Genomic DNA, 26947 nt, shown 5'->3' with positions numbered 1-26947 from the left:
CGTGAAGTGCTTCACCCCCTGGGCTTCGGGGCATGGAGAGCAGCGCAGGAAACACAGATTTGGGGACGACAACTTCATTCACACTGGAAAGGTTTTTGCCCACACCCTGACACCAGAAAAACTTCCTGGTAGATAGGGGCTGTCATTTATACCAGCAAAAGGCGTTCGTCAGTCAAGCAAGCCCAGGTCCCCGAATGACAGAGACTGGTTTTGCACTGACAGAGGCAGGCTTGCCTGCACAAATGTTATTGTTTGGGGTAAAGAGCAAACCGTGGCAGTGTGGTGCTTACCCAAACATTTCTGAGAACCAAGCATATCTTTTCCTGTGCTCTAGAATTTATTGGCAATGGTCTGCGATTCAGCTAACTTCACACTTTAGTCAGAGCTGGACTTGGACCAAGATCACTAACGTTTTTGGATAATCTTTAAGGAAGCATTAAAGCGCAATTCAATTTCTTAGAACAGAACCAGTCCATGTGAATTAATGCCACACATTCATTTTGCTGACTTGCTCTAGAGTTTGTACTATAAACTGTGGACTCAGAGGCAAGCAAGTATAAAGGGAGGGCACCTCTCTCCCCTATAATAATCCTGCACGCTAACTCTACGTTACCTTCCCCGAGGGTAGGGCAGCACAGAGACAGGAGGGCTGGTTACCTGGACCATACCGTTCCCCAGTCACCATGTTCAGGTATTTCTCCAGCTTACTTTTTCCAAAGGGAGGAATGGAAGAAGAAACCTCACACTGCCTGGGGCAGAGAATGTGGTCCAAATTCTCTACCTTCCACCAAAAACAGATTTTCTCTATTTGCCAGAACAGGCCAAATACTGGGAAAAGTCAGACCAATACAGAACATTCCTGAAAAATCTTACTCTACACGCCGTTGTTTACACCTGTAAAACACAGCCATAGCATTTGCGCAGATCAGGGTGCTATGTGTTACATCCCTTCTTCTCAAATGTAAGTGACTCCTCCAGGCAGCCGTGCATTGGGTATTATGGATTCTTTTTTGTTCTTGTTTATCAGCATATCCACATATGACAACATGGAAAATAGAAGTAACAAATAGCTAAGTTGTTAGCACGGTGAGGTAAAACTCATGAAAGACAAAATGTATCATCAATCTCCTTCAAAATTGTGATGCAAAGGTTTTTATGGAAACACTTACTCTCAATGGCATATATGTATTCCAGGCATAGCAAATTACTTCAGCATGAGCCAACAACCCATTTGTCTAAAGAAGTGTTCCTAAGAAAAACCCTGAAATTATTTATAATATGTAATGACAGAAACCACCCCCCACACACACAAATGTTTTAATGCATGGAGAGATGTAAAGAAGCAAATATACTTTGTACACGACAGGCTATTGCGCTTCGGAGTAATTTCTCATCGTTTTGTTTGAAGCGTATTTGCTGTTGTGCTCTAAACAGCAGGTGCAGATGTAATTGAAAGCGATTGGTTGTGTCAAACAAGAAAGATTTCATGAGAAACCTGAAAAAGCTTACCTATACCCTACTCGGGAGAGCTGCATGCACTGATCGGCAAGAGGAAAGTCGCAGGCTGACTGCAAAACAAGAGCGCCCATTTGGCCTTCCTCCACCGCTCCTGATGAAATCATGCTATCGGGGGGCCAGTGTAGCTCCGCAGATGTGCTCTGCCTTATAAACAAATGAGCGAGGTGCCTTGGGAACAGGCACTTTAATGTACGAAACAGATTGCATTCTGTTCTGCCACAAGCAAATAGGCGACTGAGTGAACAACTGACATCTTCATTTGCAAATATTTCCAATTCTTTCCTTGCACCGGGCCCCTAACACCTTCCTCGCAAAACTGGCTTCTCCAGTTCCTGGAGCCTGGTCCCACAGCCTCCATGACGGCACATTTTGGGAGATGCGGACAGGCCCTCCTCACCTAACTACCTCTTCCTACCTAAGCGGAAACGGGGACCGGTATTTTGTGAATTTCTGCCACAGCTAGTTAGATTTAAGGGGTTTGGCCTGAAGTAAGAGGAAAGATGATGGATGTCCTCCCATCTGCAGGTGAACTAGAGTGGTGTGGATATATCCATATATTACACAGAACTGGTAGCTCGTTGGCACCTGGATAAAAAAACCCCAAGCAATAAAAGAAGAGCTCGGAGCAGGGCCAGTGACAATTTTACAAAGAGGTGAAGGGCATGCCTGCATGTGAGCCACTGAAGTTACTGCCAGTCAGGGTGCCTTTTTGTGACATCCCAGAGTCATACTTCTCAGTATTTCCTTCTGAAAGCTGAGAAGTCTCTCTCATTGCAAGGGCTAGAAAAAGCAGAACTTGGCCAGACTGAAAGCAGGCTGAGAAAAGTTGCCCACACTGTTTTTCTTTCCGACCTGCAAGATGAACAACACAGGTGATAAACAAGGAAGCAACAGATGGTTTAGCGCCCATTTGGAAAGTCAAGAGATTCATGTACCCTAAGAGACTCAGTAAGAACTGCAGTACTTGTGTCTAATGCTTCCACGCCAGAATCCAGGCTGCATGCTCTCTCTTATTTTCCCAGCTTTGTATTTAGGTACTCACCTCCCCTGTCCTTCCTAAACCAATAAAAAAAAAAACCCAAAACCTTAGGGTTTTTGTTGCCATCCCACATTCATCCAAGAGCCTCCTGAGACTGAGCATCCTGGAAACATCCTGCAATGTCTGAATCACTGGGAATCTTAAAATCCTTTGTACCTTTGAGATGATCGCTCATTACAGTTCAAACGGGTGGAAAAACAAAGAACAATATGGAATGGGTAATTATTTTAAAATTCAATAATTACCCAGGGGGGACTTTTCTTTTTTCCAGATGTTTTCGCCTAATCTGACTGCAGTTCCAATACACCATCTAAGAATCTAGCTCTCTAGCCACAGCGGGTGGTCCAAGAAACCTGTAAAAAAAGGCAGAATTATATCAGACTGAAAAGTGCTTTGTTTTATAGATTCATCCCAAACAACCTAGGTCTCTTTGCAGAACTGATTGGAAAGACCTAATTCTCATGCAGCCCCTTCCACTGCCAAAGTCTGTATCAGGTCATGCCAACATGAGACCAAAAAAAAAAAAAAAAAAAAGCTTTCACCATTTCACCAACTTGCTTTAGATCACAATAAATTTGGGGAAATACATATTCACATTAGAACTGGAAAATGTCCATTTCAGGTGAAGCACAACCATTAATTGGTCTCCCTTCAGAAAACAATGTCTGAAGTGATATTTTCTCTAAAACAGGTAGATGCTCCCATTTTTAGAGCAGCTAAAAGAAGAAAAGAGTTGGAGCTGACCTTGGTTTCCTACTATACTGTAGCAAATTAGATTGGATATTAGGAGAAATTTCTTCACGGAAAGGGTAGCCAAGCATTGGAACAGGCTGCCCAGAGAGGTGGTGGAGTCCCCATCCCTGGAAGTGTTCAAAAAACGGGCAGAGGTGGCACTTGGGGACATGGTTTAGTGGGCATGGTGGTGTTGGGTTGACAGTTGGACTGATGATCTTAGAGGTCCTTTCCAACCTTAGTGATTCCTAGTTTTTACTTTCATTAAAAACTAATCCAGCCACCAAGCCAGGAAACATGAAATTAGTTATTACTCTACCCTTAATTGGTTTAGTGGTGGACTTGGTAGTGTAGGTTAATGGTTGGACTGGATGATCTTAAAGGTCTTTTCCAACCTAAACAATTCTATGATGCTACTCTATGATTCTAAAAGTGACAAAGGCCAGACAATAGCTGAGGTATTTCCTAAGTGGCACTAGAGCACAGCTGCCTGCCTCCACCTCTAGACAGAAGGAGCACAGATTCAGGCCATCAGATTCCGGGCTGACTCACCAGTCCGTGTTTACACCTCCTGCTCCAAGAACGTATTTTGACAGCATGCAGCGTATGCTACCACCCACCACAAAGACAGAACATTCCTGGAAGGGAGTTTCTCTCTTTCTTTTGCAACTGATATAATTTTAAAGGTATTTTTCTGTTTTGGCATCTGCATTTCTTTCTTTTTTTTTTTTCTAAGACAGACTTTACAAAGCTCTTGTTTCTTCACAAGCAACAGCTGTCAGGTTTGATGAGAAGAGGCTCTGCATTTTACACAACACGGCTACGGAACAAAGACCTTAGGCCAGCGTTTTGGCCACACGCAACCAGAGAAAATCTTTCTCTAACTTACACAAGAATTTATATGATCAATATCTATCAGGTCTCTTATGCAGTTCTTTAACGTGGAACATAGTTCGCAGTGAAATGGTCTCTTTACACGGCTGTTCTAAAGTTGGGCTGAAAATATTGCCCCATCCAAATTTCCAGTCCAATTTCCACCCTCTGCTGTTATTTTCCATCCACAAGTGTTAAATACATTACCCCCAGCTTCAGGAAATTTTTGACATGTTTAAGTATATTCCTATGTTATTCCTTTTGGGATATTCATTGCTTTTTAAAAAGCATCTTGTTTCTGTTCACACTGTATTTTAGGCAAGGCGCTTCTTTCAGAAGATCTGGTTTTAATTTACATTTGAGTGACTGCCACTGCACAATGGCCATTCATGATGAACATGTCCAATAAACTTAACAACCTTATGATGTGCTGTTTCCTGAGATTAGTTCCATCCTATAGCATCTGTAGAAAAATACATTTTTTTTAATTTGCTTTTGTTGTCTGAAAGAAATTTAATGCCAGTAGTACTGGAATATGAAGACTTATTCACAAATCAAGTTTTTGCCTGCTTTGTCAAGTTTTTCATTGCTTAGAGATTCTGACATATGGCTTGCTGGGAATACTATATCTATGAGTGAAAACAAAGCCAGTCCAGAGCTGTACTCCTCAATCTATTTTTGTCCTTAACTTGAATTAAGCAAGCATGCTAACTGGTGTCCAACAGTAGTTTTGTTATGTAGGCATTTTGTCTGAAAAAAAAACCCAAACTACCAGCTTAGATCTTGATCCCATAAAGAATTATGTACACATATCTTTAAGCAGACAATGCTAAAATTACGTTATTTCTATTTTAAATTAAACTTATTCATGATTTTTAGAACATAAAGGTTACTCAACATTTAATTAACACCAAAGCACAGTATATTACAAGATTTTTTGCGAGGACACTGCTTTTTCAAATGCCATTAACAGAGTGGAGCCATTTTACTGCTGAGGAGATCTGTGTAATCTGTAATTACATCAACTGTGATGAACTGGTATGTTTAGTAACAAAACAGGAATACTAGCTGCAGTATTTGAATATTGGTCTACTCAAATGACACTGCAAAAGCCCTTTCTGAATTCCATAACCTTTAATATTTTTTATACATAGAAGACAATTCTCTCTCACGGATCTTATTTTCATTAGTTTCAAAAACTCTGTATCAATAATGGCTTAAATCAAATCCTCTGAAGTCAATCACAGCCCACCCACCATCTTTGATCAAGCCCAGTAGAAGGAATGAAATTATTGTTTGGATCTTGGAATCAAAACCATAACCCTTCAAGGCACTAGTTATACAGGAGAAATTAAATAGAGGTAGTCGTAGGCTTTCAGCCTAAGATTGTTTCTTATTTTGCCATTTTTAATTGCAGGAATAAGCACATCTGTTGTTGTAATAATATCATTATTTTTCAGGTGGCAAAGACAGGAAATCACTTAGAATGTTAGAAAAAAAAGCTTACAAACACCTTAGAAACATCATAAAAATGAGAGCATGAGAGCAGATTTCAAAGCAGTGACTGACTGCGGAATCTCAAGAGCAGGCAGACTCCTGGGCTTCTGGAAACCCAGAGTTCTCACAAATAGGTTTTACTTTGTTACACTAGGAAACAAGAAGGATTTCCAAATAGACTGTCTTTTCATAAAGAAAACAGGAAAAAAACCCAGGGTACTAAAGGGTTGGCTGTGCCAATATCTTCTCCTGAAGGCAATTATTGCTAGCTGATGCACCCAGAATTGGAAGAGTTAAGCAGCTGTGATACTTGAGCTGCATTTGGTTTATTCAACACGCATCTCCAGTGATAAAATTTTCAGGAGAAAAATCATCTCCATTGCTCGGAGCTCCCCATCTAGCGCATTCCTTCCCCAGCCTGGCCTGGCACCACCAGGCACAGCAGCGTTGGAAGGCGCTGCCTCATTGCTAACATTTTCTTCAAGTCTGGAGTTTTTGTAGCTGGCATGAGCAGGACAGAATGAACCCTGGAAAATACTTACACAGATTATACCAAAGGAATGTAGGGCAAGGATTAAATTATAAACTGAAGTGACTTTAAATGAAATAACACAGCAGGTTGTGATGACCATTTGATATGGTCATTTAGTACCTGACTTTGAAGGTACGGCAAAGGAGTAGGTGGTAGATGTGAGAAAGAGGAGGGGACGAAGTTTGTGGGGTCTACGTTCCTCCTCCTTCCACCTCTCCAAACTACCTCTCCTTGACTTGGTGCCTAGCAAATCTGGTCACCTTAATATATACAGTTGGCAACATATCAATGTAAAAGTCCACACTGACATCTGAAAGTGATCATTTTACTGCCCACACTGGAGGAATGTTTCCCCACAGGAATAAGGAATTTTATGAGTGTTATAAAAAGTTACTGGCACTACAACGTATTATCACTGTGGTATAAATTACCGATCTGCATGTCAGCTATGGGCCAGCTAGGACGGCAGCCAGAACCATCTCTCTGCTCCGAAAGAGCTGCGTGGCCAACCACCTCCCTTTGCAGCCTTCATCCTCAGCATCACCTGGTTCCTCCTCAGGAGGGACGCAGCCAAACCAGCAGGCAGAGAGGGGCAGAGCAGAAAGGTCTTGCATCACATATCGATCATAATACAACTGCAGCAGCAGACGACGTTTTGATCACATTTGTCTTGTTGCCAGTAAGAGCAAAAACATAATGCCGGTTTTCATCAACAGATACCCAAAGCTGCAGTTAGTTTTGCCTTACTCTCAAGTAAATTAGAGTACACTTGAGCATACTTAGTAACTTGAGTATACTTGAGTATACTTAGTCCTTAAAAATATAAAAGATACTTAGATTCTTACCAGGCCTTCTATTTCAGCTGCACAATTTCTTTTTTTCCCAAGCGCTCTGAAATTTACCTGTATTTTTAGCCCATGTTTTCCTGAAGTTGCCAGATGTTCTGTGACAGAAGGAGATATTGCGTGCAAACCCCAAAATATCGATACCTGTACAGTCCCTTGTATTCCGAAAGCAAACGTGCTTGAGCCACGTCCCCAGCAAGCCGTTACATACCAGCAGCAGCAGTGTGGGGAGGTGGCACCTTGCACGGGGCAGTTCCTTCCCTGTTTGCAGGGTGCGGGCAGGCACGTCCAGTGCACGGGGTACGCTTACACAAACGCAATCCGCACCGCCCCACGCTCGCCCAGTGCAAAAGAGGAATCCAGCTGTGAGTATAGGCACAGCCTGGTTCCTACCTGCTCCTTTGCTCTGGGGAGAAAACCCCAGCATCCAAGCCCTGATCCATTCATCAGGAGTTAACATAGCTGAAGTCATCCCAAATTTTGGATCCTGTAACTGAGCACAAACTACAGCTAGATGATGTGTCTATCTCCTGTTCAGAAACCCAGTGCTACGAGGCCGTGTCATATAAAGGATACTGTCGGACAAATGAGAAAGCCTGCAGCTCAGACTGAAGCGATTAATCTGTATGCAGGGGTTGTCATCATTTCCCATTAGTTTGGAAGCTCCAGCCTTGTCAGTGATCCATCAGTGGTTCCAAGAACACATTTTTATTTTCAGGGCTCTATAGCTCTGGGCTGAAATGTCACATTTGTAGTGTCATCAAAACATATAAAATCTGGTTCAGTCATGCAAGAAAGAATATGAGGAAAAATAAAGGACTTTTTTATAGTCTCAGTACCTTTCCCTTTTAATTTTTTTTCTCTCTATCTTTCCAAATGCATTCATTAGGCTTAAAAATTGCACACTACAGAAAATCCCAAATGGGGTAAGTTTTTCTCAGCAAGTAATCCAAACTTCAACCATTACAAATATAAATCTCCGGATCTCATCTGTGCAGTGTTTATTAAGCACAAATGGTACCTCTAATTCCTTAATGTCTCTCTGTTGCCCCCCTCACCACATTGCCCACAGCAGGAAACTCCCCTGTGAGTGCCGATCTGCTTAACTTCGCAGTGAAGTAAAACATACAGGGTGGGTTTTAGCTGAGCAAATCTAGGTGTTTATCACTCCAAGTTCCCTTCATATCAGTGGAGACGAATAGGTCTAATTCAGCCAATACATTTTAAACAAATACTTTGGCACGGAACGGATCATATCCTGGAAGAACCAACATCTCTTCTTGACTGCTCAGATAGTCTGTGCTGGTGAGCAAACAGGGAGATGTCAATTATATAGGATGTTAAAATACAAAAGCCTTACTCAAACACGCCCTGACCCAGGTCTTCAAATGCAAACAGGGTGCAAGCTTCATTCAAATAGAGGGTAACTGGATACCCAAATATTTTTACAGATCTAGCCCCACGCATTTTCTGAATTGCTATAGGGACCTGCTGGAATAGCGCTCAGTGAACACTCATTGGAGTGTTCTTCCTACGTCTTGACCTTTGGAAGGTCCAGTAAGGGTTTTCTCTGCTCTTCGTCGAGCGTGAAGGGCAGCAAATACACCTCTAGCATTTTGGCTTAATATTCGACAATTCAGAAGCCAACTAACTCTTTGCTAGCGCTAAGATGCACGCTGCAAAAGTCAGTCCCAAAAAGCTGCGGCATGAAAGTAAAATTCCCTGACGATCTGAAAGCAAATATGATGAGAAAGACATAGAAGCCTAGATAGCAAGTAATAAAATTACGTTCTACAAGACACACACACCAGCAAAGACAGGGATAAAATGTGGGCAGCAAGAAAGCGTAAGTGAAAAGCAGCTCTCTTAGCAGTAGCGCTGGTACAGAGTCATTGTATTGATTAATTGCCTTTATACAACTGATCACTATATTTAATCCCGTAAATCTCTGGGAGTTTTGACACGTCATTAGTGAAGACAGAGAGTCAGGCAAATATGTATAAAACATCAAGAAATAGTAGGTACCTAGGGAAAAAACACCACAGCTTGAAAAAAATGCAAAATTCAGCATTTCTGCTTACTCTGTAACTTAAAGAATGTTACATCTAGTTTAGATAAATGCGGCTACCAGAAAAGCTGCCTTCCTGTAATACATTGTACCTCTGCTGTAAAAAAATACTTATGCATTGGTTAAGAGCATTATTATATAAATAATGTCTTTCTAACACCAAAGGAACAAATCTTGTTAGGTCTTCTCAGATAGGATAAGGAATCTCCACGGTCTCTGTTCCCACTAAGACAGGAGATTGCAGGCTGGCAGCGTAAGGTCCAAACCGCAAGAGAATCACGGCTTGCTCAGCCTCCACCTTTGATCTTAAGGCATAATAAGAGAACCAGTTTGGGATGTTTCACAGGCTTTCAAAGAAGCAATCAGCAAGTTACCCAGTAACTCTTTCTTTTCATATTCAGGATTTGGCGGAGTTTTCTGGGTTTTTTTTACTGTATGGGTTTTCAAAATATAGATCTGTTCTGAGCATTTCAACAACATGTAAAATTCAAGACACCGGTACCTTTGGTGATCCCCAAAGCCATGGAGTACTCTTTCTTTCTTCACTGAAGCAGCACAATTTTAAGTCAAGAGCCACAATTAAAAATTTGGCTTTTTGGAGTCTGCCTTCCAGGAACAGTCTTCAGTAACAACTTAAAATTTGCTGCTTTGCTAAATATTCTTGCCAGTGCATTTATTTTCTGCTGGCTAGTTGATAGTTGCAGGAAGCAAACTTCAAATGTTGGGGATTTTTTTCTTAAGTGGAAGAATATTTAGGGGGGAGGAGGTTAATAATATTTTCCGATCTCTAACATTCCTCAAGAGAAAGCCAAAGAATGAGTTAAAATGTGTAAATCCAGTTCTGGGATATACAAAATATTCAAGTTGAGGGAAGTACAAAGCTCATCAACAGTCTGCAGACTATGGCAGAAGACTGGAAATACACAATAAAGAACTATACTGTAAATGAAGTTGTGCTTTTGTTCCCCTGGGTACAGGCTTTACCACAATAAGGCTCTAAGTCGCTGCAATTCTTTTTATAAATTTTACTGGAAATATTTCTGTCATTCCATCAGGTTTGATGTTCACAGGATATACTTGGGTTTGATGTTTGTGTGGTTAGCTGAGAAATGCATGATTTAAAGTGACATCACGTACTCCAAGGTGGTTTGGTAAGTGTGAGGTTACACGTTTCTTAAAATAAATAATCAGGCTTAATAAGGCATTTATAGGGAGCTTGCTCCCTCCATGCCGCCTTCAAGGGATTGTGCGGGACTTTTATCCTGAATGATTTGCACTCTGCATCCCATTTCCCCCCTCCCAGCTGGACATTCCCGCGCTGCTTTTTCATTCCTGTACGTTTGAAAGCTAAAGAGAGATCTACAAAAGAAAATCAGGCAGAGAATTCCGTTAGACGAATTACTTACCACTAGTTAGGATTTAAGGGTGGGAATTTCATTGTCCGGCACAGCCGCGCTTGCTCCGATGACTCCCAGCGGAAAGGGGCGCATGGCAAGGGGGGGCTGCGTTGAGAAGCATCCTCACGGCTGCGCACCAAGGCAGCCCGCACGGCTACGCACCTTCGCTGCTCCTGCCACTTTGGCTACGAATTCAGTAATAAACGGGCCTCGAGCATCTCACTGAACCTCGCTTACTAAAAGCTTTGACCCGAAAGGTTGAACGTTAACCTAACCCTATCACGTGCTGAGCTCTGAAGTGCGTGAGTTGACAGCACTCGGCTGTTTTGCGGGAGAAGCCCGTCCCGCAGAGGATGCCGAATTTATGCCTATTTGTCTCACGCTGGCAACTGTTCCCAAGAGCAAAGTAACGCTTCTCTGAAACAGAAATGGTGTTTGTGCTATATTTTCTCCTGCGATATTAAATTATTCCCTGGGTGATTTTCTTCCTTCACCCACACCTCTTTTACCCCCGCTAACACTTTGTCTAACTGCTGGCAGATTTTCAATGTCAACATTTCTGCTCCTTGAAGGAATTTACATAAAGCCCAACCGCTCTGCAAAGGAGAAATGCGCGAAGCTGTCACTGCTCCTCGGTGACAGTTTAGGACTCAACAAGGCATTCACAGGACCAAGAAAGGGAACATTTTGACCCCCCCTCTAAGTGTGCTCTGCCATTCACCGAACAACTTCAGTTTAAGAGTTAATTTTGAATTTCAAAGCTTTTATGCGCTGGTCTGAAATAATGGTCTGGAACTCTTTTTTACCGGTAGTGTTCAACAGGTTTGCAGTAGTCACATTTTTGCAAGTTTTAGCAGTTTTTGGCAGTACGACGGCTGCACAACAACGCTCTGGGGGCCACTGTGGCTGAGTCCAAGAATGCCTCTCCTGGGGGAGATGCCCTCAGTTAGTACAGCCTGGCACCATTTTATTAACTTCTGTTTATTTTTCTGTTTGTGAACTCCTGCTGATTGACTCCGTATGAGAACCTGGTCCCACTAAATGTTTAGCCAGTTTCTATGACCATGTTTTCTCCCCAGTTTGAGCAAGAACAACCAAGACCGTTGGACTAGAAAACAGATTATCACAACATCACAACAGTTTCATGTATTGAAATCAATGGAAATCAGGACTTCAACACTGACATAAATCGAGGGGAAAAATTTTGTATGAATCACAACACAACCTCTACATAGAGAGTGAAACTGAGAAATCAGAGATCAGAATAAAAATTCAATACCGTTCTAGCCTTTTAATTAGTCAGAGTGCATAATTAATGGCATTACGTTGCAAGGCTGGCTTTCTTGACCAAGAAAAATTGGTCCAGTTCTGAAGACCTTTAAGTAATGCTCCTAAAAGAAGAATTACCATTTGTCTGCCATATGCAAAAATCAAGAAAATTTATTTTTAGGTTGGGGGCGGGGGGGGAACCACCAAAAAAAAAGCTTTCTCCCAAATCTGAAATTCCACAACTTGTTGAGGGTAGAACTGTCATCCCTAATAACAAGTGGGAACCAGTAAGATTTCATCAGTGTAGCCGAATAATTACAAACACTGCTCAGGAAAACCAAATTCCCTGGTGTGTCTGATGCTTTCTCCAAATTTATTCTTTTGCTGGCTATGCAAGCTGTATTTGATATCAACTATCACAGCAGACAGAAACAAGGAATGAAAAATACAGACAGCAGTGCTCCTGAAATGATCGTTATTGAAATTATTTGAGACATCTTTAGGCTAATAAAAAGTCTATTGTAAAAATTGTTGCCAAAGAGCCGCATAATTCACACACAGTCTAACATGGACCAATCCATTTCTTAAGTGCCACAGGATATTTTTTTCCCTTGTAGCTTTATTAATTAGAAATCTCCTTGAGCATCCAAGTTCATACATTCTCTACCTTATAGCCACAGACTATGTAAGGGAAGTGTCTACTGTGCACGGGCGCATTGCAAAAATGTTAGATCTCACAGAGTCTTTTTGTACCAACCTACAATGCATGTCATAATAGAATCATAGAATCTCCAATGCATGGAGCAAAGGCGCTCTGATGCTTTACACTTCTCCCCTCCCTCCTATTTATACAGAGCGGGACTCCTGAGGTAGCTCACAGTAGAATCTCCAAGCTTTTGGTAATATCACCAGTTATTACATCATAGAATCATAGAATCGTTTAGGTTGGAAAAGACCTTTAAGATCATCCAGTCCAACCATTAATCTAACATTACCAAGCCCACACTAAACCAATCAAGGGTAGACTAGACTGAACCATGTCCCAAAGTGCCACGTCTGCCCATTTTTTAAACACTTCCAGGGATGGGGACTCCACCACCTCTCTGGGCAGCCTGTTCCAATGCTTGACCACCCTTTCCGTGAAGAAATTTTTCCCAATATCCAACCTAAACCTCCCCTGGCGCAGCTTGAGCCCATTTCCTCTCGTCCTACCGCTAACTACTTGGGAGAAGAGCCCAACACCCACCTCATTACCCCCTCCTGTCAGGCAGTTGTAGAGAGTGATAAGGTCTCCCCTCAGCCTCCTCTTCTCCAGATTAAACAACCCCAGTTCCCTCAGCCACCCCTCACAAGGCCTGTGCTCCAGACCCTTCACCAGCTTATAACATCATTACACTGAACAAAGAGATTTAGTCATACTACACAGGGTTAATTTATTTCACAGCTCTTTGGTTAGCATGAATGCAAAATAATGAAGTTGATGTCTTACACTGGACTAGAAGCTAATGACTAAACTTTTTTCACCAGATGATAAAGTGTGCGTCTAGGGAATAACTCCACCCTAAATCCTTACACGATCTGTCAAAGTACATTTCATCAGCCTGACCCTGTAAGTTCTTCCTACAGTGCACCATATATAATAGAAATACAAGGAGTGGTTTAATTCTAGGATGGAAGCATTATATCTTCCTTCTGCCAAAGTACTTGGGCTTAGTTGCAGCCCCACATTATGTGGCACAGCACTCCAGCTCTTGCCTATTTTTCAGCTATATGGAGTTTAATATTAACATCAAGCATACAAATAAATACATAAATAGCAGGCTATAAGATGACTAAATTAGGATAGATATAGATACATAGGTACAGATAGGGCAAGCTGAAAAATAATTTTACCCGTTGACCAGATTAGACTTGCTCTAACTAAACCTGAGAATTTATTTTAACTAGTATTGGAAATACTTATCTGTTTATTTCTCTGAAACCAACCAATAGCTTTTTTACTAAAAGTATCTGTGCCTCTGAGACATTGCTTTCTACACTTATCTTCATAAGGCTTTCCAAACTGATCTTTATGTAAAGTATATTCTATAGGCCATTGCATTAGTCATATGCATAAACATCTCCGGGCTCAGTCCTAGAAGGACAAATAAAAGCAAAACATCAAAATCCAATAATCTGAAGAAAACAATTCTCAAAGAAAAAAGTGCTTAGAAAATTAAGAAATTCCTTAGAAAAGGAAGAAATTAAACAGGAGCGTGTAAGGAATTTTTTTTTTTTTTAAGAACAGGTTAATATTCTGAATTAGAACTTTAAACTTCTCCAGCTTTCATTTACTATTAAATTTCTTTATGTTTTGTTTTATTTGTTCATGGGATTTGTCTATTTATGATTTTCACATCTTGTATCTCTCCTTGTTTAGCACTAATACCCAACTTCAGCAAAGCACTTAGCAATGTGCTTGATTCAAATCTCATGAGTAATCCTGGTAAAACATGCTGCTACATTCTGTGCTCTCTCCTGAACTGCGATGCTCCGGCTGTCATCCCGAAAGCGTTATCATATAAGCTCTGCCTTAGTCTAGAGTGCACTTTCCCCTTCAAAGCATATGTTAGTCATTAAATGATAGCTTGAACAGATCAAGATTACTGAAATTTATTGTGAGTCCCTGCAGAGGAGGAAGGTATGCAGAGCTAGCTGCAGGGTGAGTCACTGAAATGCAGTTCCTCTTGGCTGGCCCTGTCCCGATAGGAATCTTGTTGCTGACCCAGCTCGCGTTAGTCTCTTAAATTGGGAAGGACTCTACTCTTTTTTTTTTTTTTTTTTTAAAAAACAAAAAAAGGGAAAATCCCTCCTTAGCAGCTGCATGTTTCCTGCTAGAAAAACAACTCCAAGTTTCTATGACTAGCTGTTAATATCATTATCTACCAGCTCTGTTGCAAAGCGGAGGGAGTTGAGTTGAAATGTCTAGTGTAACAAGCGGTGGGAAGGGAAACAAGCAAAACCAGGAATTTACCATCCACAGATTTCTCCAAAGTATGACTCCTCTGCCATTTCTGAGCTAAAGTTAGACTCTGTTTTCTAAGCCAAACTTTTTATTTATATTGTGTGAACTAAATACAAGCATTGTTTCAGATTGGTGATGTTACTGTAACAGAGCCTATACTTAGCCATACTGCTGCCCTGTAATAAGGACGGTCCCAGCCACAACGCAGTATATCAGGTGACTTCGGTTTTGCTTTAGAAGAAATGCCTCTGCGGAAAGGCAAAGGCAGATCACACTCACCACTGCTGAGCAGGTGCCTTATTTTGCCATTGCCAGTTAAAGGCGACAACTCAGGAGCATCATAAGAAGGGTAGACCTCTTTCCAAAATTATTTCTGTACTAATGCCACTAATGGCCAGCAGCAGAGCAATAATCTTTGTCTCTGTTAGACTGTACAACTGGTATCTCTCCCTCAACCTTCCCCACTTTTCTATTATGGTTGTGAGGACTCCACTCTGGATATGGATCATACTCTAGTTTTCCCATTCAGTGGTCCAACGCAATATTCACGGCATTTTTCTGCAGAAATTGTGAATATTTTAAGGGGGGGGGGGAGGGGGGAGTGATCTACTTGCATTAAGTGGACTTGCAGAGTTTTGCAATTCCTCTTCTTACTAACTATAAATTAATTGCATTTGAAAACTGCCCACTACTTCTTTATCACTAGAACAGCAAAGTTGTCTTCAACTTTGCAACCCTCATTATCACAAACTAAACTTTTTCAGTTCCACAAAACCATACTGAACTCCCTTGCATTGGTAATGTCTGATGCGTGTAATGTGCCAATATGCAGGTTACAAAATTCCTAGCCAATCCTTCTTAACTGCAAGCCAACATAAAGGAGCTTCACGTTCAAAAGCCTTGAATATTCTATGATTTAGAATTACATCCATATGAATAAATTTCCTGTTACCATCCGCATCCTTCTAGATCTTGTACTCTTTTGGACACCACCACCACCTCACACACCCCACACTCCACCCCCTCAAAAAAAAAAGTGATTCAAGGAATTAAAACAAAAGAAAAAAAATAACCTATGGCCTTTCCACAACAATGTTCTGAACAAGAGTATGCGCAGGAGACCTTACTCTTTTCAAAACCTGTTCCATCTTCACAACCATTAGCCTTTCATTACCATATCATTTTCAGCACATTTTTGCATACGTTTCCAAGGCAGCAGAATATAAACCAGAAAGACAAAAACAGATTTAGTATGTTTACCATTTTCTGGACCATCACTTGTTTATATGCATTTAAACATCGGTCATTCGTGCCACATAAACCATTCCTGAAAGCTTAAGAGGTTTCACAGAGACATGGGCAGACATGCCAGAAGCCTAGGAACTTGAATAAAATACGTGATAATGTCCTGGATTGGCAAGTGAGAAATGTAAACTCACAATCTAATAGGCAAAAAAGCACGAGCAAAGAGTTCAAACTACACACAATTAGTAAAAGTAGAGTAACTCCCTCAATGCTTAGTGCTAATGTTTTGAAGGCACCACCAGTGCAAAAAAAACCTAGCAACTGTTACAGCAAAGTAACTCAAGGAGAACGTATAACAGGTCTCGGATCCCGTGCTACTGAAAGCAATAAAAAAATAAATTAGATTAAATAAATACAGAGTTGCAGATGGGACTTCAGCTGAAGTTACTAGTGAGGAATTTTCTAGTGAATTTTCTACTTGTTATTTACTTACTATATGTGCCAACAGAACTTTGCATTTTTAGAAAGTATTTGCAGCGAGGGCCTTTGCTGTATTCCTCACAAATATAGGCCCATTTAACTGCTAGGACTCATCCTGAGCAACAATGCTATCACGGCAATTCTGCCTCTAGCAGATGCACATAAGGTGATAGAGGCAGAAAACCGGCTTAAGAGCAATTCTCAGCACTTAGGTACATGCTCTACACTCTGATTTAATTCCCACCATACGTGAGAATATAGTAAAAAATACGATGATGATAAGTAGCTTAGGAACATCTAGATCTTAAAAGCTTGCCAGCGTGCATAAGACTTCCAGTATGAACCCAGACAACGTACAACGTGACACAGCTGCAATGTGAAGGATCAAACTGTAACAAAGCAAGGAAAACAGACAAGAACGTCTTTCTTAAACTTCCCTCCACCACAGTAACTTATCTGGAACCTAATCGCATTGATCTGGAAGAAAAATTGAGTTGAACCTGCCTAGAGTTAAGTCAATGGGTCCAGAGGATCCAGAAAGCCTTTTCTCTTTTTGCTTTTATGTGGATTATTCAAGATGTACCTAATGGAGAAATAGCAATGCATTAGCATTAGATTTCTACTCACTAAAAAACACTGGCTGCCAGTACAATCAACAGACAAACTATCTGAAACAAATCCTCATTTTTGGTCTCTGGACTTGATTTCTCTTTAAGTCATTATGAATAATGAAGAATGGAGTTGTACCAGTCTGAAAGCAACATTAGATGCCCATTAGAGTGAGAACTGAAAGCTTGGCGCCATGGCAGTCAGCAGTTCTACTACAGATTGTGATTACATCAGAATTTTACTCTTTACGTTTACTGTATCTCTTTACAAAAGAGTTTTGAGAACATACTCTTCTCCAAGGGTCTGACTCCAGTGAAATAAATTCTCTATCAGCAGAACTGTTTCTGACCTTTTTTTTTTAAAAAAAGGTAAATAAATAATTTAGGCATTTTGAATCTAAATCCAGCTCTTTGTGATTTCAAATGCTACGGTTCACTTCTGCCACTTCAAAACAGCTTGGCCCCATCAAGAGAGACTTTACAGGATCCCTGCTCACAGTGGGGCTTATGGACTGGTGGTATCTTATTTTACTTCTCTGTTTATAATTTTAATCATCAAAGTTATTAACATCTGAATGTTGGCTACTTCATCTCTGCAGTAACTTTTTTTCATAACATTTAAATATGTATATATCTGTATTAACACTGTGCAAAGAAATACATTGTTTTATAGCAGAAACCCTGATGGTTCATTAAATGTTGCACAACTAGCTGGAACTCCTGCAATAAGCCATCACCACATGCAAGGATGTTTTGAGAAAGTAGTCACTGATGAGGAACTTAAACAAGAGGAACTAAATTGAATTCAAAAATTGTGTTCGTGGCTGGGACAGAACTCTACATCACTTTGATCGTGTCAGATATAAACCCCGTAATTTTCTCTTCTCCTCCTGTGACAAATGTTCAATCCAAGGCAGTGCGTGAAGTAGCACAAGATGCCACAGCTCTGTAAAATAGGATAACTGTGGAATTCAGTTCTGGGTTTATAAGTCAGCAAGATTTTTCAGAGTTTATTGCTTGGTATTGACTGACCTCCAACTGCTGATGCACTGTCCCTTGCAAGCAGAAATTTGAAAGAGAAAAAGCAGATGCTTTTTGCTGTAGCTTGATAACACTTGGTTCCAGTCACCAGTGGTTATTTTCTTTAGGCAAGAGGTAATTTTATAGATACTAAGTGGAAACTGGCATATAAAATTACCCACATACCCAAAGAATAAAAGTCAGCAACTAAACTTAAAATTGAAAGCGAACTTTACTTCTACGCTTCCAAAACACTCAACCACTTCATGATGCCCTCAGTCCTGTCCCAATATGCACCTCAAAGGCAAAGGCCTCATTTACAAAGAAATATTGAGGACTTGTTTCACAACAAGTGAGTGATAACGCTTGGAAAGTATTGTGCCTCCAAAGGCTTAAGTCTGTTCTGACATGGAAATGAAACCTTCTATGAATTAGAGCTTATTACAATGCAATCCTGATCCTTACAAAGGGCAATCTTCAATGTGCTTAATGAAAATCTATATTTTTTGTTACTGCACCTTTCTAGACTTTTAGAACACATTGCTATGAGAAAATAAGTCCTGGGATGTTTCTGTTAATAACATTAACAATACAGAACTATTGCTGTATATCATCATAATGACTATTGGTATTTTAAGGTTGCCCAGGAGCAAGTAAATTAGCTGCAACTCTGTTCATTTCTCATTTGAACTCAATGGATTTTCTGTATTCTTTATGGCAAGGATTTAACTTGCGTAACAAAGTGCCAAACTTTGCATTGATTTTTAAATTACAAGCTTTATTATTATTTTTCCTTTTTGCTTAATTGTGGTACACTCCGTAAGAGTCACAGTTTAAATTGTATTTTACTCAAGTTTTGCTGGCAAAGTCCACCCAGTGAAAAATTATACCTTCGTTCTGCAGATGTGGGCAAAAGTCATTGTTTTTCCTCGATCAATATATAAATTAGTAAACACTTAACTTGCCATAAAAATAAATTGGCTCCACATTGATTTGTCTCTCTCATGGTAGCACTAATATTTGTGTACAAATGGGAATTGCTTCTTCTCTCATTTTATTTTCCTATCAGTAATGATGTTAAACAAACCTCAGGATATGGCACACTGCTGGCCAGGCAAAAGCCAACAGAGAGAAGGATGATGTTCGGGTACCTTTTAGGGGCAAAAGCCCCATTGCCTCATTAAAAGTTCAATGAAGATGTTCCTTAACCTTATTTCCATCTCCCTGAACTGCAAGAGGACTACCAGCACTTTTTTATAATGGGAGCACAGTTCAGAGAAGAGGAAATCTATCTTTTCCCTGCACTTTACCATCTCCAAAGGAATACCCCAAGAGAGCACTTCCCAGACCCGCAGGCTGCACTTACAATAATGAATGCTGACGCTCTCATAGGACTCCCGGTTCTGGAGATTTAAGGAAGTCACATAACAGAATATGAGATGGGATTAACAGGAAAAGCTGATAAAGCTTCATTGACAAAGCGCTCTAGCGAGGGGCTTAGAGGAAGCCGGCCACCGTGGGGTTCTGATGGGAAGCATTCATTGCAGAAAGTAAAAAAGCAGAAGCAGAGAAATGATCGAGAGAGGAGTTGGTCAAAAAATGAGAAGAGAAGCAGCTGCCGAATGATTCAGTGTAATAAAATGGTAGGAAAGATTAACACTTCATGGTGAGGCAGACAACTCCCCAAGCACTACATTTGTTAAAATGAACCAGAAGGAGCAAAGGAATGAGGTGGAACAAATGCTAAATTAGTCCTGACTTGGTAGTATCTTAGTAAAGCGCATTTTTTTCCCAGAATCAAATAAAACTTTAAAATGGCATTTGCATTAGATATATTTGGGGGAAAACCAGCTACATTAAGAATTCCCAATTTGCATCTAATCTTCCTGTGAGGCCCCCTGTCAGAGGGCGTAACAGGAGTTTATCATTCTCCAGAACTGCGGGTGCACATGTTCCCCTTCTGCAAAAAGGAAAGGGAAAATAAAGCCCTGCAGAAAACTATAGAAGCCTTGAAGTGGTCGAAACTAGCGTACAAAAAGTGTTGTTCTAACCGTAAGGCAATTTTCTCTATGGTGCCAGTCAACAGTAAGGGATCAACAGAGCAGTGTGCTGTGGTGCGTCATCCAGGGTATGCATGCTCCCCTCTTGCCCCATCACCCGAGTCCTTTACCCTCTCTGCACCCAGTACGCCTGGGCTTACACCAAGCTGGTATTTCTATCTGCTGAAAGATGGTCAGCTGCCTTGTCAGGAAAGACAAGGATTTATAGCTACTTTGTCCCCAAGACAGTGTCAAAAAGTTACTTCAGTGTGGTCAAAGATCAAGGTCTCTGCTAGATAGCCGTATGGATTGTACAAAATATTGGTGCAGTTTTACACCATTTCTCCCTCTGTTGCCTCTCCTGACACTGGCCAGAGCATGTTGTGTATGCATTTCAGCCTTGACATTCGTCTCTTCTAAATTTCTACCCTGTGCTGTAATTTCTTGGATCATATAAGTGAAATGTTAGTTTCCCTAGTTGTTCCTGCTATGAAAAACATCTTGCCAGAAACAGAAATTTTTTGAGGATAATCATTTTACAAAATGTACTGTTGCTTCATTACAAAACATCTGGACAGGTCGAGATTAAGCCTTCAACTGCAAACTACCGTCAGTCTTCACATCATTCCATACAGCCTGAAGGTGTTAGTTGATTTCTGTTATCTTTTTTGCTGGAGACAGTAGTTCACCCAAGTTGCTGAAGAGCAGAGTATCGTAATTTTTAAAATCAGTCAAAAAAATGTCTGTCTTTCACTGAAATGTTCCTGAATAACAGCTGACTGTTGTAACGTAGCGTATCAACTTTTATCTCTTAGACGGCTTAGTTTAGACAAAATTTTGCTGATGAAGGGAAATGTTTATATTAGAATAAATACTGCAACCTACTGTAAAGAAATAATTCAAAAAATGCATCTTTAATGTAACTTGACATCTTTACAGTTATAAAGAACAATGTCTGACTGAAGATATTGTGTGCCCAACATCTGAAGTTTTTTCAGCCTTCTTTGACCAAGATGCTGGGAATGTAATCTAAAGCTTTTCCAAAGAAATCCTAAACATTTTGCGAAAAGTTTAACACCTTGATATAGGCTCATATTCAAATTCATTACGTCCATTCAATAGTAAAGCCAAAATGATATCCCTCAGGGTAGTTCCACTAAGGAGCACAGATCTAGCTTAAATGTATCTTTACTGTTTTGGTCTTTGGACTTCCTCTTAAAATTACCGATGCACGCGCCAAGCCGTAACAGTGAGTTTGATGTGAGTAGCTATCCAGCAGGAACATAGCCTATTCTTTTGGTTCAAGTTCATCAAGAGCTCCCATAAGTACCATGCAGTCACCTCTTCAGCCATCATACACATTGGCTAGAGATGAGCAATGGTTACGACTGTTGATCCTCTTACTATTTCCCTTATTCTCACTCCGATCCTCCTTGATGGGCTGGAAGTGTTCCAGTCTCCAGAGCAGAGACTACCACATACTACAACCTGACCTGATCAGCAGATATATCACGGGAGCTGGTAAGTTTAGAGGAAAACATGTGTTCACACTGAATATGCCACAATTACAAGCAATACTAGCTGTCAATGACCATAATTTTCTTGCATTAGAGCCTTTGTCTGCTAGTTTTTCAGGTGAGCTATAAAAAGAAAACTATGTATACATAGAGCAAGCTCTTCTCATTCTTTTCTTGTATGTTGACTGGCAAGACTGCATTATGACAAACATTGAATCAACAGTAGAAAATATTAAATGATATTTAAAATCCCACTATTAATAAAACAGCTTGACAGAGTGACAACAACAGATCTGAGTCTGCAGTGTCACAAAGTGCTACTGGTTCTCTCTCACCGTCATCTTGTACCCTAAGCAGTGAGAAGTCATTAAAAAGATCCATCAATGTAATTCTTCAATATGTAAAAAGCCTCAAGCAAAAAGGCCCTCGATGATCCCCAAATATCAGAGGAAAAAGCTATCTTATATCTAGAGAGAAGGAAAACGAGAGTTGCTTTTCACCCCTAGCTCTATCGCTGTGCTGCAAAAGTGGACACTGTGGATAGAAAGAGCAGATAAGCATTCCTCAGAATGGCAGAAAGAATAAAACACTTGATCACTTTATGTTCTTATGCAAAGAAATTAATTTTAAATCCTTGTTGAAGTCTTCCTGCAAAATAATCTTTCTAAAGCTGTTAATATTTTCATAAACACAAGAAAAAGGAAGAGTAACAGAAAAACCGGTTTCAGGGATTGTGCAACAAAATAAACTGTTGTTAGAATACTGACAATTAAAATAAAAATAACGCTATAAGAAGTAAAATGAACATGTCTGTCCTACCCACAGGGAGTCTTTACTTCTTAAGAAGACTTAAACAAGTAGTATTTTTATCCTGCGAAAAAATTGGGATGACTTATTCATTCTGATTCATGAGAATTTCTATTTTAAGTCAGAAAACCATTTTCCGCTAATGGAAGCTTGACCAGAAAATTCCCTGCCTGCTCTGTTGGTAGAAAGAATGTCGACCAGCAGCACTGGTCCCACGAGAGTCCAGCTGCGAGCCTGAACATCAAGGCCTAATGGCTGTAATTACCGGTGTCCTCTTCTTACGTTCTCTCTGATGGAAGCGAGTCTGTAGTCTAGTCTCCCTAGTCCTTGTACCCGTGAACTTAACAGTGGCTGTATTAACTGCGAGGTGACTTCTCGGCTCCTGTGCTCCACAGCACCAGTTTAGCCCCCAGCCTGCCCCCAGCCTGGGCACTCAGTGCCCACTGCCCCGTGATGTTCTGTAGAAAAGGAAGCATTAGCGCATCATTCAGCAGCATTCCCTGCATTTCACCTAATTGATTAGATATTAGCATCGATTTGTATTGCCACGTGTTTCAAAAAGAAAGAGAAATTTCATCATCTCACAAGCTCTTAAAAGCTACGTAAAAAATGCAGACGATTTCAGAGAAACCCAGAGAATTCTTGCCTAAGATTTAACTAACAGCGAGTTAGACTGTGGAATGATAAATGCTGTGTGAAGTTTTGATTCAAGAGGTGATATTCAGTTCACAGAGATTTCTCTTTGTAACTATTTCCTAAAATAGACATGTTTTATTTTACTCCCTTTTGTCTTCTGTTGCTCAATGATTGGCACTTTTCCTATACACACTAGAAGAAAAAGAATTAAAGTTTTATTAAGCTGTGCCAAGCATCGCTACAATCAGTACAAGAAACCATATTCTCCTTCCACTCCTCATTTTTCTACGTGTGCAACCCAATAGACTCCATTGGAGTAGCTAAACCAGATCAACTGGAAAAAGTCAGACTCAAACAAATTCTAATACAGAAAAAGTATTTGTTTGGACTTGTTATTTTTTACTTCATTTTCTTATTATACTTTCCTCTCTGTTAAACTGAGAAGATTATGTGGAACAAACGGGCAGCCATAAGAATGAGATTGGTATCCACTTCAAATGTTTATCCCATTACTATAAGCAAGCAAGCAGAATTTTAATGGATGAAACTGGTTTCTAAACCAGATTTTATGCTCTTGGTTTAACCATTATATTCAATCATAAAGTTACATAAATAGCTCGTTACTCTTTATTTTAAAGTACATACTTTAACACAGTGATCTTGCAGCCAGAATTTCTTTAACGTTTTAAATTCTACTTTTATTTCATGAGCAATCATACTCAACCAAATGAAGGAGTGAAATAATACATAGCATGATAGGAAGGGCCTGTGCTGCTATCATATGAAAGGTTTCAGAGTCATGCAGTCATTTCCTGATCTGCTTAAGTAAATTCACTTAAATTTACTCATGTAAATTTGCTTAAGTAATTTACTTAAGTAAATTCACAAGTCAATAGTCTAAATTTATATTGCTTAAAATTATTCCATGGAATTCATTGGAGCTATTTAAAATCTACAGCAGCATAAAAGAGAACAGATTTGGCCGACTGTTGCCTTATTTACGCAAAACTGGAAGGTATGATCTATCCATCCTTTCCTTAATATTAAACATTCCCACTAATTAAAAGCCAGAAGAGAAACTATATTCCCAAAGCCACAGGCGTCAGAGGCAAGCAGTCTTCTACCGGATTCAATGTATACACCACTTCAGCAGAGCTGCACACATTCTGCTCGCAACTCCGTACTGCACATCTTCCCCACAGACAAATATTCAGTGTATTTCTACCCACACTATGTCTTTGTTTCCCATGATTACTCGCAGAATTTGGAATCCATGTCTAAGACTCCCAGAGGCATTTGGGTTGGTTCTGTTGCTCACTTATTAATAGATTTTTTTAGTGAATTCACATGAACAGCAGAAAAAATACAAGAAAGGCAGAGCAGATAACTAGATGTATTCCCATTGCCCAGATCTCAAACTATTGCTTTATTAATTCTGTTTACAAACTTTTATGCCTACTTCTCCTTTTAAACACCTATTCTGACTCTAGATTATACTCTTCCACTGAGAAAACAATATAAATTAAATACGGCAAACAAAAATTTAAATAAAATATTTTGTGATGTCAAAACAGATTTTCTGTTTCAACGCATTTCATGATTTCAGAATGTTTTGGTATTTGAAAGTTTTTAGCGTTTGGATTTTTTACATCTGATTTGGAATTGTAAAAGGAATTTTAGAAACCAAGCCAGGAGATATACAAAGTGTTTCACCATCAGATTATACTGAAATTAGGTTCTGGAACAAGCATAGAAAATATCTCACACAGTTGCACTTAGTTTTGATTTGAAAAACACTGGAGAAATGGATATTTAGTCCAGCACGGGACCAGTTTCCGATTCAAGTCCGCACAATTTTCAGGGGTAAAAAACACAATGAGATTATGAATTTTCTAACTGTACTTGTGCAGCAAAGCTTCATTGCATCTCCCAAACTTCTCAAAGTAACAGGATGGTACCAGTTAATAAGGTGTGAAAGCCAGCCGCAGATTGTTACTGGAGGGAGTTAGCAGGCGGGTGAGAAGTTCCTTGTCTTTCAGAGGGATAGAGCACAGAAGGCACACCCATCTCCTTGCAGGGTTGTATGCCTAAGAGCAAGATCTAGCACATTTATTATCCCAGTACAGTTTATTGAACAGAGTTTAAGATCATGCTCACTACACATTTAGAAATATTTCTCCCCTTATAACTAAAATTCTCGGAACTTTAAATACAAATGTATTGGCATGTATTTATGGACTGATTTCAGACAGCACCGAGCTACTTTTTCAATGCTGTTAATACAGTGGAATAAGTTTCCCCATTTCTTGCAAAGATTTTTAAAAAAATTTTAAAAAACCAACCAAACAAAAAAACCGACAACAAAACAAACACAGACACGCAAAAATCCCACCAAATGCCAAAATCAAGTCACACCTGAACAGGTGTCAGCAAGGTTAGTAAGAGCAGAACATTCCCCAAAATGGAAGTAACTGTAGAAATATTATGGCAGGTAATAGATGCTGCCTGTGAATGCATTGCCAGTTAGCAACAAGAGCTCTGCAAGAGAAAACAGCCACTGCCCCAAGGCACAACACAACGCACACACTGCTCTATGTAGAGTCTGAAACTCCCAGTCAACCTGGATCTGTTATAGACAGGATGTGTCAGACACGTTCATACTACATTCTCATGGATTCTGCTGACTAAACCAGAGAGAGACAGATGACAAATGTAAAATCTCTATCTGTGTACCAAGATCCCAGTGATCTTCACAGTGAAAGTCAACAGGCATAAAGCAAAAAGCCACAGGTTTAACAGCCTGCTAGTAAGTCATCATACTAAAGCATGAGGAGGTACCTGAATAAATAAAGCAAAGTACATTTTATAAACGATCTACACAAAATAGAGTCCTCACTTTGCAAATGCCCGCCTCTAAGAGGCCACTAGGGACATTCAGGAGAGTCCTTAGTTTGAACAACTGTCAGCAAAACACTTTTCATTTCTATGCCTTAGGGTTTTTTCATATATTTGTTTTCCGTAGCCTACTCCATCTTTGTCAGAAGCCCAACAGGAAGAAGATAAACTGGCTTGAAAACAGCCATTGAAAGAGAAGTATGATAAAATATTCAGAAGAACATCTAGGAAATGTTTTCTAGGAAACATTTAAGAATTGAAATCTCTCTTTTCCATTTCCATTCAATGCTGTAAGTAGGTCATAGAGGCTGCATGCCTCACACCAGCACCCCAGAGTTTGAACTCAACTATTCTCCATTCCACGGGCAAGACAAAAAGAGATGTCTTTTCTCCAAGAGCAAACAAAACCAGCTATTTTTCCAGTTTCTTGCCGGAATAAGCTAATTTGGTGAAATTGAAATGTCTTACCAAAATTGATCAGTTTGAATAAAACTTGTCTCCAAGTTTTCTCAGATTCTCACATTTCTTGTCTCGTTTCTCAGATTCAGCATGCTCTGCTCTCTAGAAAGGGCAGCTCACACTAGAACAGGGATTTGAACCTGCTCCGCTCCTATCCCAGGAGATGCTCTGCCCATCATACTTGTACTTGCCCTTGGAGGAGCTCCTTCTCTGGGTTTATTCATGAAAACATTCAAAACACCTCAGTTATCTCAGTGTGGATTAAGACCAAAAGCAAAAACCATAAGTGAATTCTTGGTTTTGACAGTGCTAATGAGAAAGCAGTAATTCACACCATCCCATTGCAGATTGCACAAACACATCCACAGAACAGTATATACAGAAAGGCCTAAAGCGATACTTGTCACTTCACCGTCTTTTCCAACACGTGCACTAATCAGCTTTTGGCAGTGATGGAAACAGAAGTC

At 40.1% G+C, this 26947-nt stretch overlaps 1 protein-coding gene across 2 annotated transcripts in view; it reads right to left on the bottom strand.

Moving 5' to 3' along the window:
* ADGRD1 (adhesion G protein-coupled receptor D1) overlaps nt 1-26947 on the bottom strand; it is a 162001-nt gene that overhangs the window by 101564 nt on the left and 33490 nt on the right. The window lies entirely within an intron of this gene.

Source organism: Pelecanus crispus, chromosome 11 (genome assembly GCF_030463565.1).
Source record: "Pelecanus crispus isolate bPelCri1 chromosome 11, bPelCri1.pri, whole genome shotgun sequence".
In the NCBI taxonomy this organism is placed as follows: domain Eukaryota; kingdom Metazoa; phylum Chordata; class Aves; order Pelecaniformes; family Pelecanidae; genus Pelecanus; species Pelecanus crispus.
Note: the sequence above shows the minus strand (reverse complement) of the source record. Positions and strands in the feature narration are given on the sequence as shown.